Here is a 20,371-nt window from a genome sequence, read left to right on the forward strand (position 1 = left end):
ACATGTAGGTCTTAATAGGTGAATTTATTGCCTAATAGATCCTATGATAATTAATGGCATTTTTCATTAAACACTATTAAAAAATGTTACTAATTGTTAATTTTCAGCTATATTTAAAAATTGTCACAAAAAATGTCACTAATTATAATTTTTGGCTATAGTTTAAAAAAATCATCAGAAAAAAGTCACTAATTTTTAACTTTCAGTGACAGTTTGAAAAAGTGCATTTGTTTGAGAAGTAAGATAAGTGTGGTGGTATTTAGTGGTTACGATTAATTCTATGAAATTACATAAAAACCCTAATTGCATAAAAAAAGAGATTTTATTGTGTTTGATAAATGGAGGGCAAAATAGACATTTTGCTTCAATCCAAGGGGATTGGATTAGCAATCCTACCCCATTCAAGGGAACACTAATCCTACCCCCAAGTAGGATTGGTAGTCCCATAGGACTTATAGCCCCTTAGCATATAGCATAACCAAACATGGGTTTGATGGGACTCGTGTGATTATTAATCCAATCCCACCACCTAAGAAGCCAAACAAACATGGCCTTAATTCATTACCTCTCATCATTGTCATTATTTCCTTTGCCACTAAGTTATTAGCCATCTTTGCAGATGCAATGAAAGAGAGAAAAGCGATAGGTATAGTAATAAAAGAAAACAAGAAAATAGTAAGTATATATAGAGAGAGAAATGAGTAAACTAAATATGATAGCATGATTGAAATTATGATCTGCTAAAATGGAATCCAATTGAATCAACCACACAACGAATTCCTGTGAATCCTTCCATGATTAGTGTTTAGAGAAGGATTCACAGGTACTTGCTTTGAGCTTGATTCCAATGAATGGTACTTATTTTGGACTTGATTCAAATGGATTCCATTCTAGTAGATCATAAGATTAACAGATCATTAGTGTCCACAAAAAGATTCACAGGTACTTGTTTTGGGCATGATTCCAATGAATTTCATTCTGGCAAATCATCAGTGTCCAGAGAAAGATTCACAGGTACATGTTTTAGGCATGGTTCCAATAAAACCATCTAGATCTGTCACTTCATCTTCATTTTTTGTCTTCCCAAATACCCTTTGATTTTCGTCACGCTCTAATTTTTAAAAACCTTAAATTCTTACCTCTCATCATTATCGTTATTTCCTTCGCCACTAAGTTATTAGCCAGATGTGATGAAAGAGAGAAAAGAGATAGGTATGGTAATAAAAGAAAACAAGAAAATAGCTAGTATAGAGAGAAAAGAGTAAGCTAAATATGATAGCATGTCTGAAATTATGATCTGCTAGAATGGAATCTAATTGAATCAACCACGCAACGAACACTTGTGAATCCTTCCATGATCAGTGTTTAGAGAATGATTCATGAGTACTTGTTTTGAGCTTGATTCTAATGAATGGTTCTTGTTTTGGGCTTGATTCAAATGGATTCTATTTTGGTAGATCATAAGATTAATAGATCATCGATGTCCACAAAAGGATTCACAAGCACTTGTGTTTTGCGTGATTCTAAAGAATTTCATTTTGGCATATCATCAATGTTCAGAGAAGGATTCACAAATCAACATTGTCTAAAGAAAGATTCATAGGTACTTGCGTTGGGCATGATTCCAATAAAATTTATTTTGAAAGATCATCAGTGTTCAAAGAAAGATCCACATATACTTATTTTGCATCTTTGAAAGTATAAAAGTTTGTTTTACATTTTTGAAATTATAGAGATGTAAAAGAGAGGAAAGTATAAATTTTAAATTTATTTAAATAAGTGTAAAAACAATTGGCGTGAAAAAACACGAAAGTGGATGTCGATGAAATCTTTTAGATCACCGCCTTCCTATAAAGCCCCCAAATCTTCAACTTATTTCAATCTTTCAATCTCTCTCCACTCTCCTAAGCCTCTAAAACCCTTCTCTGATTTTCACTCTCCTCTGTTCAAACTCGAAATTTTTTCAAGAATGGGCTTAGAAGAAGAGTACGATCTAAGCTACAATGACGAAGACGAAGATGAGATCACTCAAGAAGATGGTTGGGTAGTGATCATTGCTTACTTTGAAGAGAAGGGTCTGGTTCGTTAACAGCTCGATTCTTTTGATGAGTTCATTCAGAAGAACACTATGCAAGAAATCATTGATGAGTTAGCCGATATCGAGATTGGACTCGAGTCCCAGCACAACCTGGTCACCAAGCCGATTTCACTGAGGTTCTACTCTTAAATCACTAGGTTTATGTGTTGTATAGTTGAAAACCTAGTTGGAAAAAGTTGGTAATTGAATCAGATGAAATTGAAAACAAAGCATTTATTGTAGTTGATTACTGAGCATGATAGGATGAAGAAGAGTAAATTTTTGAGTAAATCAACTAATGTGATTCTATTGTTGATTGATCATCTATAGTATGGGGTACTGGGTTTTTTTTGCCTTTTTTTGGCTGAAGTTGAACTCAAAATCAAAGTTTTGTTGTGGTTTTGGAGGTAGTAGAGTCATTGGTTAGTAGTTGCAGTTGGGTGGTGAAAATAAAGTTTTGTGATAATTTGATTGAAGCAACAACTGAAGATTGATGTATTTGTCATAATTTGGGTAGTTGGTGAAGACAAAATTTTGTTTAATTTTGTTGATAAGTTGAAGTTTAGTTTGATTTCTGTTGTGTACTTGGTTTCTTAATTTTGATTGCCGAAAATTGAAACACCAAATGGCATTAGTCTTATCAGAAAACCTCGTGGAAGAATTGGTAATTGCTTGAATGAACTCATAATTAAGCATTTATTGTAGTTGGATACTTATTTTACATGGCTAGTAAGGAGTAAGTTTTGTATTTGTATGATTGAGAGTAAGGCATGAAGAGTAGCATTTTAGGTCATTTTAGTATGGATTAGTTGCCTATAGTCATGGATTGATATGGTTGAAAGAAGAATCAGGGGCAATTTTTATGGCTTTGCTATGATTGAACGTTGCTCTTGGATTGTAGTAATTACAAATTTACTTGCAGACCATCTATAAGATCAGCTTTGTTCATATTTACTTGAATAAGCCAATGATGACCGAGTCAGATGGAGAAACTGCAACTTTGTTTCTGAAAGCTGTGAGATTGAGGAATCTAACATATTCATTTCCCTTGTATATAGGCGTGACAAAGAGAGTTATAAAGAAAGGACATGATGGTGAAGAAGTTACTGAAATTCAGGATTTCACTAAAGTCTTCATTAGGAAGGTATATGAATTGAACACCAAATCAATGAATTGATTATTTGAGTTCCATATATTGACTCTTCTACTTCTTTGTTGCCTTATATTTTAAGGTTCCTATAATGCTTCGGTCAAGTTATTACACGCTATATCAGAATTCAAAGAAGGATTTGACGGAGCCGGGAGAGTGTCCTTATATGATCAAGGTGGGTACTTCTTCATCAGTGAAAGTAAAAAGGTTCTAATTGCACTTCTTCATCAATGAAAGTGAAATGGTTCTAATTGCTTAAGAGAAGATGAGCACCAATCATGCCTATGCATTTAAGAAGAGGCAGCCAAACAAGTATGCCTATATGGGAGAAGTTCAGTCAATGGCAGAGTCCCAAAACAGGCCACCCAGTTCCATGTTTGTGCTAATGCTCTCTCGAACTAGTGCCAAAGGGGTAATGGCATTAAAAATGGTGTTTGTGTGCATATTGACTGATGACCTCCTTTTCTTTTCCCAACAATTTGTATTATTTATAAATTTGTATTTTCTTAGTTGTTTGCTTTTCCATTGGATGGAATATCAGCTGAACAGAGAAACTTCTGAGAGAAGAATGCAATGCTTTGTGTTGGCTGCAAGATTGGCTTCAAGCCTGTCAATCTGTTTGTGCTCACAAAACGACTCACACTCTGTTAGGACACATCAACCCAACTTAGAGTAGCTATGCAATATTATTGAAGAGGAGATGGTACATTTGTGATAATAATTTGCATGTGGTACACATCTCATATGAATTTAACAAAAAATTATGTTTATGCTATCACTTCATATAATAGATTGTCTTAAAAAAATATTAAAATTAATTAACACCTTGTGTGTGCTTATAATTTAGGGATAATTATCAATAATCTTAAGTCTTTATTTGACAATTCAAATTATTCACTTAGGAAACAAATTTATGGGTGAGATATAATGTTCATCTTTATCAGGTAATTGAGAGACAAATGATGACTCATTAGTGTGAGTTTGGAATCAACCTAAAAATGTCACATTTTTTTGATTTTATTTTTGTTGAACTTTGTGTAAAAAAAAAATATTCTTCAAGTCTATTTAGTACAGAAGGAACTGAAAAAAAAAAATTTTAAAAAATTTTGACAAAAAAAACCCTCACTAAAGGCAAAAAAAAAAAAAAGTGTTGCTATTGTTGGAACAATCTTCTGTGTAAATAAATAACTTGAAATAAATTCAAACAAAATAAATAAATAATATACCGAATTTATTTATCGAACCGAATTAAAATCAAAAGACCAAGTCGAGTGTGTAACACTCTGTCCTTAAGACAGATTCGTTCCGTTACGGTGCTTACGGTTGAGTGGCGTTTATCTCCCAGGGTATAATGATCTTCACAAACTTGTAGTAGCACTCTATACAAATTTGTACGACGAACTAGAACCTTGTGTTCTTACTCTCTGAATTTTATTCTAAAACTAAAATGGAGAATAATGCACAAATAAAATGTGGACAGCAATTTAGACAATCTGCAGACTGTTTTTTCGAACCAAAAACACTGCTGGAATGATGGTATTTATAGGCACAAAATTTTGTCCCAACAGGCGTGTAAACTGCCAAACAGATATGAAACTGTTATAGGACAGATACAGATTGGGAACTGGACAGATCTGCAACTGTGCAGATTTCAATCTGTCCAAACTGCCAAACAGATATGAAACTGTTATAGGACAGATACAGATTGGGAACTGGACAGATCTGCAACTGTGCAGATTTTAATCTGTCCGAAGAATTTTTCTGGATGTTTTTATTAATCCCACATTTGATGGAACAAGTCTTGTATTAATAGACCCGAACAGGTACATAAAGAAGTGAACAGATGATATTTGAAATGAACAGATGTCATTCAAAATTCAAACAATTTGCAACTGTTTCAATATATTTCAGCCCGTTGTACAGGAACAATTATATATCTTCCAAACAATTTGAAGAAGTAGCCAAAGGAGACTAAATTCTAAACTGTTGGAATATAAATATTATTAAACTATTAGACTAGATAATCAAATAAAGCCAATAGTATAATAGATTTAATAAAACCTGTTTGGAATATAAATATTAATCTATTTGACAAATTTTAGGAAACCACTTTAGGAACCCAAAAATTTGAATTTAGATTTAAATTAAATTCCCACAATAATTTCTTATTGAAAAAATTCAAAAGAATTTTATCTAAAAAATTAATGTTAGACCCGAAAACGACATCAACTTCCCATTCACTCATAAATAGTTTTGACGTTCCGTCTTCACCGTGTGACTTGCCACGCGGCAAAGAACACATCACCTCTTCGAACCCACCCCAAAAAGATGTTTGGGTCCCACTCAATTTTGAGTTCAAAAATATGTCTATATTAAACCATTTTTTCCAACAATCCCCCACATAAATGGAATTTGACAGAGAGAAAATGTAACAACATGATCTAAATACAGAGAGTACAGAAATTGAAAATATTCTGCAAAGGATAGGTAGCTTTTAGCTTTGAACCTTCCCTTGTGAGACACTATCGGATTTACTAGCTAACCAGTGAACATGATGTCTTGAACTGTTCAGCCGTTTGTGTAAACCAAGACAATAGAACTCACACAGTATATCCCCAGACACAGTTTAGTTCTCACTATTGTGTTCATTTTGGCCCTGAACAACCTGGTCTTTCATGAGTGCTCTAAAGACCTGTAGCCCTTCACAAATCTTATAGAACTGGCCCAGTTCACACTCACATAGGTAATTCTTATGAAAAGTATCCTGCCATACTCCACTAGGTTTACCTAGATATAAGAATCATTAAAAGTATTACTCAACCTAAAATGCTGCAGACATCACTATTTCATCAAAGAAATGGGTAGGAGTTAGACTCCCCAGTGATCTTTCTGAGTCATTCACAACTCGGTTGTCCCTTTGAACCTAGATCTTGGGATCTCCAGTCAACTAAGTTGGGTTGCCGTTGTAGTAACTCTTATTTCATAGGCTTTAGTCTCATTCCCCTCGATGAATTCTCAACTAGCTCTCTTGCTAACCCTTTGGTTAGTGGATCCGCTATGTTGTCTTTAGACTTAACATATTCTATGAAAATAATTCCATTAGAGAGTAGTTGTCTTACGGTGTTATGTCGACGACAAATGTGTCGTGACTTACCGTTATACATATGGCTCTGTGCTCTACCTATTGCTGATTGACTATCACAATGTATGCATATAGCAGGCACCGATTTTGGCCAAATTAGAATATCTTCAAGGAAGTGGTGAAGCCATTCTGCCTCTTCCCCTACTTTGTCTAAAGCTATGAATTCTGATTCCATAGTAGACCTAGCAATACAAGTCTGTTTGGAAGATTTCCAAGATACAACCGCCCCACAAAGAGTAAAGACATACCCACCGGTGGACTTTGAGTCTCTAGTATCCGATATCCAATTTGCATCACAGTAACCTTCAAGTACTGCTGGATATCTAGTATAATGAAGCCCAATGTTACGAGTAAATCGGAGATATCTTAGAACCCTTATAATTGCTTTCCAGTGTTCTACTCTCGGATTACTCGTATATCTACTTAATTTACTTACTGCATAAGCTATATCTGGGCGAGTGCAATTCATCAAGTACATTAAGCTTCCAATAATTTGGGCATACTCTAATTGAGAAATACTTTCCTGTACATTCTTAGAAAGATACAAATTAACATCTACAGGTGTTCTAGCAAGATGATCATCATCTTTGCTGAATTTGTCAAGTATTTTCTCAATGTAATGAGATTGTGACAAAGCATAACCTTCTGATATTTTGGTAATTTTCATACCAAGAATTACATCAGCAATGCCCATGTCCTTCGTGTCAAAATGTTTATTCAACATTTTCTTGGTAGTTTTAATCATATCATTATTACTACCTATGATGAGCATATCATCTACATAAAGACATACAATGGCATAACCTTTGTTGATGTTTTTAATATAAACACATTTGTCATACTCATTAATTTTAAATCCATTTGACATCATTGCCTTGTCAAATTTCTCATGCCATTGCTTTGGCGCCTATTTTAAACCATATAATGATTTAACCAATTTACACACTTTCTTTTCTTTTCCTGGAACAGAAAACCCTTCTGGCGGTTCCATGTAAATTTCTTCATTTAACTCACCATTTAAGAAAACGGTTTTCACATCCATTTGATGAATTTCTAGATTGTATAGAGATGCTATGACAATTAGCATTCTAATGGATGTTATTCTAGTAACCGGTGAGTATATGTCAAAGTAATCTAGACCTTCTTTCTGTCTAAAACCTTTGACTACAAGTCTTGCCTTGTATTTGTCTATTGATCCATCCGCTTTCAATTTTCTTTTGAAAATCCACTTGTACCCAAGAGGTTTACAACCTGGTGGCAAGTCCACTAATTCCCAAGTGTGATTTTGCAAGATGGATTCAACTTCACTGTTGACAGCTTCTTTCCATAAAGGAGCTTCAGGACTGGACATAGTATCTTTAAAAGTTAAAGGCTCATTTTCTAACAAATATGTTAAAAAATCTAGACCAAAAGATTTTGAGGTTCTAGCACGTTTACTACGCCTAAGTTCCTCTTCCTCATCTTGATCTAACTCTTGTTCTTGATCATGTTCTTGATCCTGACTAATAATAGCATCAAAAGATCTTTTATTAGTACTAGTCTCTTGTCCAGTCTTCTTTGGAAATACATGTTCAAAGAATGACGCATTCCGAGACTCAATAATAGAATTTACATGCATTTCGATATGTTCTGATTTATGAATCAAAAACCGATATGCACTACTATTCTTAGCATAACCAATAAAAATGCAATTAATGGTCTTAGGACCTATCTTAGTCTTTTTAGGACTAGGAATAGCCACTTTAGCCAAACACCCCCACACTTTTAAGTATTTGTAGGATGGTACTCTTCCATGCCACAATTCATAAGGTGTTTGATTTATTTTCTTTCGGGGTACTTTATTTAAAATATAATTAGCAGAAAGTATTGCTTCCCCTCACAAGTTCTGAGGTAATCCAGAACTGATTAACATGGCATTCATCATTTCTTTCAAAGTCCTATTTTTCCTTTCAGCAATACCATTTTGCTGAGATGAGTAAGGAGCGGTGGTTTGATGAATTATTCCATGTTCTTTACAAAACTCACCAAAAGGTGATTCTTATTCACCACCTTTATCACTTCTAAGTTTCTTCATTTTCTTACCAAGTTGATTTTCAACTTTATTCTTATATTGAATGAAAGTTTCCAAAGTTTCATCCTTAGTTCGAATTAAATAAACATAACTATATCTAGTATAGTCATCTATAAAAGTGATAACATACTTTTTCCCACCTCTGGTTTGAATGATTTAAAATCACAAATGTTACTATGAATTAATTCAAGTGGTTCCGTACTTCTTTCAATGGAATGAAAAGGAGTTTTAGATAATTTTACTTCAACACAAATTTCACATTTATGATTTGAATCAATGTCAAATTTAGGTAAACATTCCATATTAATTAATCTACGCAAAGATCCATAATTAACATGTCCTAGTCTACCATGCCATAAATTTGAAGACTCAAGCAAATAAGAAGAAGATGTATTTTTATTAATAACTGAGGATACAACAGTCATTACATTCATCTTGAAAAGGCCATCAGACATGTAACCTTTTCCAACATACATCCCGTTTTTGATAAGTACAAACTTGTCACTTTAAAAAACTAGCCTAAACCCATTCTTATTCAACAAAGACCCGGAAACTAAATTCTTGCGAATGTCTGGGACATGCAGCACATTGTTGAGAGTGAGTTCCTTTCCAGATGTCATCTTGAGTACAATCTTTCCTTGTCCTTCAACTTTGGAAGTTGAGGAATTGTCCATAAAAAGTTGTTCACCATTGTCCACTATAGAATAAGATGTGAACATCTTTTTGTCGGCACAAATTTGACGAGTAGCACCAGTGTCCACCCACCATTCTTTAGGATTTCCGACAAAATTTGCCTCGAAAACAACTGCAGAAAAATTTATGACATCTACACCATTGGAAATTATATCCATTTCGGTTATATCGGCTTTAGTAACCTTCTTACTTGTTCTTCCTTTGCCTTTGCAAAAATCAGTTCTTGAGAACTTTTCTGGTTTTTCACCATGATTCACTGGCACAGTCCCAACATAAGGAGAGGTTGGCGTAATGGCAATCACCATACCAGTACTGGTTTGAACATAACATTGACCAGTTTTAGTAGCCATAAATTCTAAATTATAAAATAAAATTATAATTAGAATTTTATACTATAAAGAAAATTTAAACCAAAAAACACAGAATTTTAAATTCTGTAAAAATAAAAGAAACAAGAATTGTAACTTTTATTTCCAATTAATTTGAAAAATAAAATAAAATTTTATTTAAACAAATTAAACCAAAGCTACAGAAATAAATTCTGTTAAAATAAAAGAAACAAAACAAAATGTAATTTTAATTTTCAATTAATTTGGAAATAAAATAAAATAAAATTTTATTTAACCAAATTAATTCCACACAGAAAACTAATCCAAATTCACAGAATTAAATTCTGTAAAAATAAAAGAAACAAGAATGTAACTTTTAATTTTCGATTAAGTTGGAAATAAAATAAAAATTTATTTAACCAAAATAATTCCACACAGAAAATTAAACTCTGTAAAATAAAAGAAATAAGAATATAATTTTTATTTTTCAATTAATTTGGAAATAAAATAAAATTTTATTTAACCAAAATAATTCCACACAGAAAATTAAATTCTGTAAAATAAAAGAAATAAGAATATAACTTTTATTTTTCAATGAATTTGGAAATAAAATAAAATTTTATTTAACCAAATTAATTCCACACAAGAAATAAATTCTGTAAAATAAAAGAAATAAGAATATAACTTTTATTTTTCAATTAATTTGGAAATATAATAAAATTTTATTTAACCAAATTAATTTCACATAGAAACTTAAATTTCTTGTAACACTCCAATAATTAAAATACTGAAACAGAATTTTAAGTAATGAAAACTCAGAAAATAATTTCTAAAACCCAAAATTAATTTCTGAAAAAATTTCACAAAAATATATTCTGAATTGTTAATGACACCAGTATCGTACTACTAGTTGTCAAAGAAAAGAGACAGTATATTACTACTATCTGTCAAATAGCATATAATCACTATTTGTTTTTCCAACCAGAATATTATTTTGTAAATTCACAGAAAATAATTTTCTTAAAAACGAAGAATGAAAAAGGAAAACAAACGAAAAATTCTGTAAACAGAATAATTCGAATATGTCTTAAGATTGTTGGAACAATTTTCTGTGTAAATAAATAACTTGAAATAAATTCAAACAAAATAAATAAATAACATACCGGATTTATTTATCGAACCGAATTAAAATCAAAAGACCAAGTCGAGTATGTGACACTCTGTCCTTAAGACAGATTCGCCTCGCTACGGTGCTTACGGTTGAGTGGCGTCTATCTCCCAGGATACAATGATCTTCACAAACTTGTAGTAGCACTCGATACAAATTTATACGACGAACTAGAATCTTGTGTTCTTACTCTCTGAATTTTATTCTAAAACTAAAATGGAGAATAATGCACAAATAAAATGTGGACAGCAATTTAGACAATCTGCAGACTGTTTTTTCGAACCAAAAACACTGCTGGAATGATGGTATTTATAGGCACAAAATTTTGTCCCAACAGGCGTGTAAACTTCTAAACAGATATGAAACTGTTATAGGACAGATACAGATTGAGAACTGGACAGATCTGCAACTGTGCAAATTTCAATCTGTCCGAAGAATTTTTCTGGATGTTTTTATTAATCCCACATTTGATGGAACAAGTCTTGTATTAATAGACCCGAACATGTACATAAAGAAGTGAACAGATGATATTTGAAATGAACAGATGTCATTCAAAATTCAAACAATTTGCAACTGTTTCAATTTATTTTAGCCCGTTGTATAGGAACAATTATATATCTTCCAAACAATTTGAAGAAGTAGCCAAGGGAGACTAAATTCTAAACTGTTGGAATATAAATATTATTAAACTATTAGACTAGATAATCAAATAAAGCCAATAGTATAATAGATTTAATAAAACTTGTTTGGAATATAAATATTAATCTATTTGACAAATTTTAGGAAACCATTTTAGGAACAAAAAAATTTGAATTTAGATTTAAATTAAATTCCCACAATAATTTCTTATTGAAAAAATTCAAAAGAATTTTATCTAAAAAATTAATGTTAGACCCGAAAACGATATCAACTTCCTATTCACTCATAAATGGTTTTGACGTTCCGTCTTCACCGTGTGACTTGCCACGCGGCAAGGAACACATCACCTCTTCGGACCCACCCCAAAAAGATGTTTGGGGCCCACTCAATTTTAGGTTAAAAAATATGCCTATATTAAACCATTTTTTCCAACAGCTATTAGTACCCCATTTATTATTTTTGGATCTCTCATTTTTTACTCTTTTTTATGTCACGACCTAACCCCTCGATGTTTGGGCTGGACTCGTAACTAGCTAAATTCTAAAGTTACCAATGTTTAATTTTAGATTAAACAAATTAAATAATGTAGCGGAATAAAAATAAAAATAAAAGTAAAGTGCATATAATATTCTAAAGCATACATGTGAATTTTTATTTATATAACGTGTGTTAGTCAATAATTACAAATAAACAACACACACACAAAAAAAAAAAAAAAAAAAAAAAAAAAAAAAAAAAAAAAGAAGAAGAAGAAGAAGGAAGAAAAACACAATATTCATCTCAAGTTTGGGTTGCAGTTAAAGGAGTAAAGCAATTCCTTCTTGGGTTTCTTCATCTGAAAAGGGTTTAACTACTATGAGCACAAAGTAGAGTGATGAATGTTATACTAAGGCCATGTTTGTTTGGGCGGACTGGATTAGCATTCCCATGACTAATAGTCCTAGGATTACGAATCCATTGGATTATGTATCTGGTCTTAACTAATAGTCAAGTTTAAAATAATTAGTCCATATTTCAATTGTTTAACCAAACATCGGATTAATGATTTTATTAGGCTATTAATCCAATCCCAAGCTCATGTCCACCCAAACAAACATGACCTAAGAGTATAAGGCCATGTTTGTTTGAGTGGACATGAGCTTGGGATTGGACTAATAGTCCAATAAAATTATTAATTCAATGTTTGGTTAAACAATTAAAATACGGACTAATTATTTTAAACTTAGACTATTAATTAAGATAGGATACATAATCCAACGGATTCGTAATCCTAGGACTATTAGTCATGGGAATGCTAATCCAGTCCGCCCAAACAAACATGGCCTAAGAGTACACAAAACACCATAAATAATTATTTAGGCTAAACAATGAATAGTTTGATTTGAATAAATCAATTATTTTAAATAACAGACGTATAGTACAAAAATCATATAAGCGCAATAATTATAACCACGATACAGAATAGAACAGGGTAAATGGATCATGACAGGTAAAGAGTTACAAAGTGATTAATCAAAGGGCCAATCGTTATTTAAGTTCCCAAGGCATGAGACCGTTAGAAGGTCACTAAAGTGACAAATCAAAGGACCAAAGGTTATTTATTTAAGTCCCCCAAGATATAGGGCCTCCGTGGTGGTATTTACAAAATAATTATTCAAAAACATATTTAATAAACAGTTATATCTATGAATTTTCATTTTTAAGTGAATCGGGTTCATAAAAATAAATAACATAATTGTGATACTAATATAATTTAAAAAACATAATTTGTGTAAAATAATTCATAAAATAATGAAACAATTTTATAATTATTCATAATATATATATAACTCACATTAATATTAAATCTCCCTCCTTTTTTTTTTTTTTTTTTTTTTTCCCCTTCCCGTTTTCCGTTTTCCTTTTCTTCCCTTACCAACTTTCTTCTTCTTCTCGTTTTTGTTTTTGTTTTTGTTTCGATTTCGATTGCTAATGCTTACTACGCAATTTTCACGCGAGCTAACCACGCGTGTCATCTATCACTTCCATATGGTGTCTCAATCAATTTGCCATCTTTTTTATTAGCTCCCTCATATCTCCATGTGGACAATCTGGGGGGCTTACATATGGTTTAGGTGCTTGCCTAATTTATCCTTGGCCCGTATCAGGTTATTACGTTATCACCTTCTCTTTTTTTTTCTTTTTCTTTTTCTTTTTTTCCACACAATGACTCCTAATGTAAATTAAATTATATTTTATCACATACCATCATAAAATTAAATATTTTATTTTATTACTACTACTACTAATATTATTATTATTATTATTATTATTATTATAATCATGATTGGTTGTAGTATTAATTAAATATTTAGGGTGTCACATTTTATTACAATAATAACCTTAAATGAAATTACTAAAGAGGATATTAATCATTTTGGGACACCCTATCTGACATTTAATCTCACACACCCACTAAATCACGAGATAGTGTTTATGAGAGCACCCACCTCCATCACCACTTATCTATCTTCTCAAAATCTCACTCTCAAAACCTTCAGAACCCTCCGACGACGATATTTCAACCGCAACGATAACAACCATTCAATTACGCACACTTTTTCAGCAATGGTAATGAGTGGAAGTTTTTGGCAACCACAACTTCATAAGACGAGAGAAATACAACAATCTAAGTTTAGAAAAGGTTCATAACTTTGATGGTGTTTTCAACTCGGAGGAGGTTGACCAGGTAAAGGTAAGTTTCTTGAAAAACATAACAAACATGATGAAAAATATTCGTACTTTTTTGGGGTACTGAAATCCCAACATATGACCAAAATTCGAGAACACGAGCTTGAACATTACTTATTTGTTCAAGAATACGAGCCCGAACACTGGTTATTTGTTTGGGAGCACATGTCCGAATATGAAAATTTGATACACTTTGAAGGGTTAAAATTGTTCACATTTGTAGGAGTTTTCGTTTTATCAAGTTTAGGAACACATGACCAAACATTAGTTATTTGTTGAAGAACACATGCCTGAACATGGTATATTTGTCCAGGAACACAGGTCCAAACATTCTTAGTGAAAGAGAGATGAGAGAGACTTCGGGGGATTGAGGAAAAGCAAGACTAAGACTGAGCAAAATGTATATTTGCTCCCTTAAAACTCTATCTATACACACACACACACACACACACATATATATATATATATATATGTTTGTTTTTAGGGTTTTGGGTTGATTAAAGAAATTGATGGAATTAAAGGATGACATACGCATCTCATGTAAAGAAACAAGTGAAGATTGTAAAGAATATGTTCCTTACACCTGATCGATTCACTTTAGAAACAGTTTTCTTCCACCGTCATGAGAGAGAGAGAGAGAGAGAGAGAGAATGAGTTTTGGAGAGTTCTTTTTTCTTTTCTTTTTTTTTTTTGTTAGGGATTTATGAGAAAATGGTTTTTAGGGATGTAGGGGTAAAATTTTCATAAGGATAATTTTGGTATTATTTGGGGAAAGGAAATTTTTTTAAGGATTTAAAAATTTATAAGTGGGAGTCCAAAAAAATGGGAGTCCAAAATAATAAATGAGATGCTAATAACATCACTAAAAAAATGATTTTTTTATATTTAGAAACACAAGGAAGGATACATGAGTGATCTAGAAGTATGGATGAACTTGTAATAAACTAACAGTAAAAGAGTATACTTCATAAAGTGAGTGAACTTGTAATAAACTAAAAGTAGAAGGTTATATTTGGTAAAGTGAGCATAGACTCACCTAAGCTTTGGGAGCTTCTAAATGCATCTCAAAAATTATGTTGAACACACCATTATTTAGAGCAGCACCCTAACCATAATTTTAATTTTAATTTTTTTTTTTTTTGGTTGAACACCCCAAAACATCACATTAACCCCACTTTTACCCACTCAGCCATATGCCGCCAGAATACCTCTGTTGCTGCCTCTAAACACCTACATTCCTTCTCCGTTAGAGCTACACCTTCGTCGTCCCCTCATCTTCTCTTCTCATCCTTCTTGTTCTCTACCTTTTTCTCATCCTCCCACTTTTTTCTTCTTCTTTTTCTTCTCCACCGAAAACCTTGATTTTAGAAACCCTAGATCTAAAATCTAGGGTTTCAAGAAGGAGAAGGAAGAAGACGTCATGGCGGGAGGCTCATGATGGGAAAGGAGTCACGAAGGATAGGTGGTCGAGAAGGTTTCAAATATGAAATCTAGGGTTTTGAAGTAGATAAGGAGAAGAAAAAAAAAGGGCAATGATAAGAGGAAGGTCATGGCAATGGCTAGGGGGAGGTTGCAGCTGGGTGAGCAGACGACGGTGAACGTAAAGAGATATTTCACGAGTTGTAGAGGTAGGGGCTACCGGTGATGCAGCGATGATGGCGAACGGCTGGAACAGATTGGTAGGTAGCGCGTGAGGGTGGAGAAGGGCTGGGGGTGGCACTAGAGGTCAATGAAAGGGCTAAGGTGTGGCGGGAGGGTTGACAAGGAGGTGCCGAAGCTAGGAAGAGGTGGCTAGAGTTAGGAGCCTTGCCGGAGTTGAGTGGTTTTAGCTAGAAGAAAGAAAGGGTATGATGACCGACCTATATTTTAACAAAAATGTCGAGTTGCTCAATGAGGAGAAGATAGGGTGCTCTAGATTTTCTAATTGTTGTTTGAGTTTTTGGGCATCTTGGTCAGTTAACTAAGAGCATCTCCAACGGTTACTCAAATTTTTCATCAAATTTGAGTAAAAAATGGCTCATTTTCCCAATTTGATATCAGCTGCTCCAACGGTGAACTTTCATCAAATCTGCGCCGGGACAATCGGTTGGTCGACCGGCCGGTCGATCGGCTAGTTGACCGGTAAGGGCAAATTTTTTTTTTTTTTGAATTGTTTGAACCTTTTAGTGGTCGACCGGTTGGTCGACCGGTAAGGCAAATTTTTTTTATTTTTTATTTTTTTAATTGTTTGAACCTATAAATTTTGAACTGTTTAAACCTTTTTAGTGGTCGGCCGGTTGGTTAACTGGCCGGTCAACCGGCTGGTTGATCGGTTGGTCTCCCCCAACGGTAACAAACAGTGATTTACTAAAAATCAGTATTCTGTCCTCACTTTGATGAATTGTTTGGTGAATTCTCAATTTGATATCGATTTGGTGCAACCATTGGAGCACCAAATAGTAACTTTTTCACCAAAATTTAAATTTGATGCCAGGTTTGGTGAAGCGTTAGAGATGGTCTAATGGATAAAATGATATTAAAAAAAATAAAAAATTTTGGGTGCCCAACCAAATAATTGGGGTGCATTTAGAGGCACCCCTAAGCTTCTGCTGCTTTTTATATATGTTATAGATAAAATAGATAGTTTTAAGTTTAAACTTTTTAATTATCATCAATTTAGAAAATAAAAATTAATTATTCATATATATAATATTCGATTAAATTAAAATTTTGAGACAATTAAAAAATAAAAAATAGAATTTGAGTTTTCTGACAAAATAAATATTGAATTTTCAATTTTGATAATTTAAACCTTTTTTTTTTTGATTTATTTTCAATGTAAACCATTTGTGTGTTTTGATTAAGTAAAATCAATGAAAAATTAGTATTTTACTCATTAAACTTAATAAAAAAGGGTATTTTAAATTGAAAACAAATTAAAAGTTTAAAATTTAAATTGATAAAATTAAAAATTTATAATTTATTTTATTACAAAGTTAAATCTTGAATTTTTTTTTACAATTTTCCCTAATTTTTTAATAATTTAAAGGAAATGTTTGAGAACGGAACATTTTAATTAGAAGGTTAAAAAATTACAATAAATTATCAAACTGTCCTCAATAATTATTTTTGACAATCTTTTCGTTGGAGTGCGGACGGCTCGAAATTCACACGCGGCCTGAAGTGGGCCTGACCTGTTTAGCCCAGGCCCAAACCCCTGGGCCAGGGCTTGGCCTATCATTTTGAAGCCCACTCAAGGCTCGGCTCGCTTAAGACCCACTTAAGGCCCTGGGCCTAGCCCGCCCAAGGCTCAGTGTCTTTTTTAGTAGAAAATAATAAAGTTTTGATAAAAAAAATTTAAAAAACAAAAAAAAAATGGTCAAGTCCACTCAAACCCAGCCCAAGCCCGAGACCAGGCCTAGGCCCATCGAGCCGCCCTGAGGCTCGAATACCCCTGGGCTTGGGCTTAGGCTTGGGCTTGGGCCTAATTTTTTGGCTCATGGCCCAACCTGAATTTTGGCAGAAACTCGCAAGGCCCGACGTGGACCGGGCCAGGTCAAATTTACACCCCTATCTTTTCATCACTAAACATGCCAATTCGCAATGGATCCTGAAATAAGGAAAAGTTATTTGGTAGTCTTGAGCATGACCACATGGTATACAAAGTATGTATTGATTGGCAGATATGATAAGACTTAAATAATTTTTTTTAAAAGGATAGTCTTCTCTCTTGTCTAAATTAGACTGGAAGGTACTTTTGGGGATTCTTAGATCTACCACAAAACTTGCATTAATGATCCAAACAATTCAATATATTTCATCTTTACAAAAAAATAAAAATAAAAATCACATTAATCAAATATAGATAATCAAATTAACTTAGATTTGTGTGTATAATTTTTAAAATAAATTATTAATATAAATATGATCTAATATAAATATTAAGTGTCTATTAATATCAATTTAAAACAAATCCACGTATTAAACCACTCGAATAATATAAATATTAAGTGTCTATTAATATCTATTTAAAACAAATCCACGAATTAAACCACTCCAATAATTGATATGGGTTTGGAAAACTCAATTGGAGAGAATCCAAAATGAGGGGTATCAGATGAATTGGTATCTTCTTCTTGAGTTTCTTACTTGATTTCTTATTTGCTAAGTTATTGGGCCGACTTTTAGGCTTAATTTTGATAATCTGAAATGTTCACATTTTAAAATTTGTTGAGTATATCATACCCTATAAAAAAATCAAGTTAATCGGATATCAGAAAACATGTGTTTGGATCATCGAACTAAAAACTATTTTTAAAAAAAATTAATAAATAATTTTTTGAACATATACTTTCTAATATCCAATCAATTTAATTTTTTACCGATATAATATACTTAATAAATCTTAAAATATAAACAGCGGATCATCGAAATTGGGCTAAAAATAGGCCCAATAACCCGGTAAATAAGAAGTCAAGCAGGAACTCAAGGAGAGATCTTGGTTCATCAAAAATGCCATGCCGGTATGGATGGGCAGCCATTCCCATGAAAACCTCAACCCCATTTCTTATCCATGCACACTCAAACTTCCTAAACCTCATTCCCAAAACTCTCACACCCCATCAACAATCTCTCCACCCTTCACCAGAGACTATGATTAAACTCAATCCATCACACACTCCCTCTCTCTCCTCTCCATTTCCCCTCCAATTCCCCACCCACACCTCCCTCTCTCTCACCCCCGTCTCAAATTTCAATTTCCCTCGTCTTCCGCTTCTTCGCCCCCGTCAAAAACCTAAATCCAAGGTTTTCCATCTCAAATTACACCTCCTTCGTTATATTTTTGTCATTTTGATTCTTAATTTGGTGTGCTCTTTGAATTTTGTTGTAGATAATTCGAAGTTCAGTGAAAGAGACTGAGTTATTGGAAGATGAGGATGTTGAATTACTTGTGGAGACCTGCATTATGCGTACCCTGCCTCCGGCGTTGACGCTTGAACACGGTCTGCAAATGATTAAAGACGCTGTTGATGAATTGAAATTGAACCCTCCTTGTTTCAATAGTGGGATTTATAGATTTCAGGTACAGCTTGCAATGCAACTGAATAATAGTACCCAATTGGTAGTTTTTTTGATTGAATGCGGTGAATGCATGTAGATAGACATATATGTAGGTACGGACATATGCAGGGGCGGAAACAGGATTTTGTAATTGGGGTGTTCAAAACTTGAAAGACTATTTTTCTTGTGTCAAATTGGACATGTATTTACATGATGCTAAAATATAACACAAGATTTAGCTAGTCATTAGATAGTAAAACATTGAGCTTCATGTTGTTTTTTTTTGGTAATAATAAGCTTTTTATCATATCATTAGACTTTAATCAAACAGTAGCTAGATCGTTTGATTGGTGAATATTAAAAGCCCAATTCACTTCAATTGATTTTATTGGGTTACAAAAAAATGGGTAGGACTTACAGCCCACTGTCACCCAAAAAAAAAAAAAAAATTACTAAATTATAACCTTTACAATTCTTCTAAAAAAATAAGGGATGCCAGAATGTAAATTTTCCTTAAACATACATTATATATAATATACACAAGAGGGTTACTGGAAAAGTGGGGGGTGCCCCTGCATCCTCTCCACATAAGGTAGTTCCGCCCCTGGACATATGGTAGTTATATGCATATGGCCGGGCACTGTGTGGTCTGGAATTACGTGTTGCGATTGTGAATTTGCAGGTTGCTGTGCCCCCTAGTGCAAAAGCTTTGAATTGGTTTTGCTGCCAACCCGAGTCATCAGGAGTATTTCCTCAGTTTTTTCTTTCCAAAGAGAAAGATGACCCAACGTTTAGATCCCTTTCTTTGAGTGGTGTGCGCGGTGTTTTTGGTATTGGCACTGCTGTTCTCTTCAAAGGGTCTTCTTCTTATGCCTCAGCAGAGTGGAGTTCAATAAAAAGGTTATTTTATCCTTATTGCTGTTTAAGGTTTTGTTTTTGATCTCAGAGGTAGCCCAATACTCTTGGGGGCTGTTAAACAAATATAAATAGGGATTATCACTGTATGCCAGGGTAAGTCTTTAAATAAAAGTGATAAAAGAAGTAATTGTTTTCTAGTTTCTAACAATGTGAGATGAGTAGAAAGTAGGAAAACCAATAGGTGGGATTCCTGTTTATATAGAAGGGGCAAATCAGAAGGGAAGTTTATTTTAATGACGTGAGATAGGCATCCCACATGTAAATGAAGACTGCTCATTGCAGTTTCGAATGGACAGTTTCTTTTTGAATAATAATAAAAAAAAGAATGGACAGTTTCTTTCATTTGTTCTCCTCATTTCTTGATCACTAAGGTGAGATGAGCTCTTGGGCTGATCTTATGTAGATGTGCATGCA

General features: G+C 33.2%; 1 protein-coding gene and 1 non-coding gene across 13 annotated transcripts in view; both read left to right on the forward strand.

Moving 5' to 3' along the window:
- Nucleotides 1-20,371, forward strand: part of LOC114282620 (protein PHYLLO, chloroplastic-like) — a 330,809-nt gene that overhangs the window by 287,849 nt on the left and 22,589 nt on the right. For 4 of the 11 annotated variants that reach the window (XM_082892726.1, XM_082892735.1, XM_082892738.1 and 1 more), the window contains exon 1: nt 19,727-19,939. The exons of 4 other annotated variants lie outside the window; for them this stretch is intronic. The gene's annotated coding sequence lies outside the window, so the exon portion shown is untranslated. Of the gene's footprint in view, nt 1-19,725; nt 19,940-20,371 lie in introns of those variants that run through there. 3 more of the 11 variants (XM_082892724.1, XM_082892725.1, XM_082892727.1) reach the window with 3 other exon arrangements.
- LOC114282619 (uncharacterized) lies at nt 737-3,820 on the forward strand. 2 transcript variants are annotated; one of them, XR_003636310.2, is made up of 3 exons: nt 737-2,214; nt 3,136-3,221; nt 3,310-3,820. It is a non-coding gene; the product is annotated as an uncharacterized LOC114282619 (transcript). The 2 variants fall into 2 exon arrangements; XR_003636311.2 differs by having other exon boundaries at nt 1,769-2,235.

The sequence above is a fragment of the Camellia sinensis genome, chromosome 10 (genome assembly GCF_055761805.1).
Source record: "Camellia sinensis isolate YWXY chromosome 10, ASM5576180v1, whole genome shotgun sequence".
In the NCBI taxonomy this organism is placed as follows: Eukaryota; Viridiplantae; Streptophyta; class Magnoliopsida; order Ericales; family Theaceae; genus Camellia; species Camellia sinensis.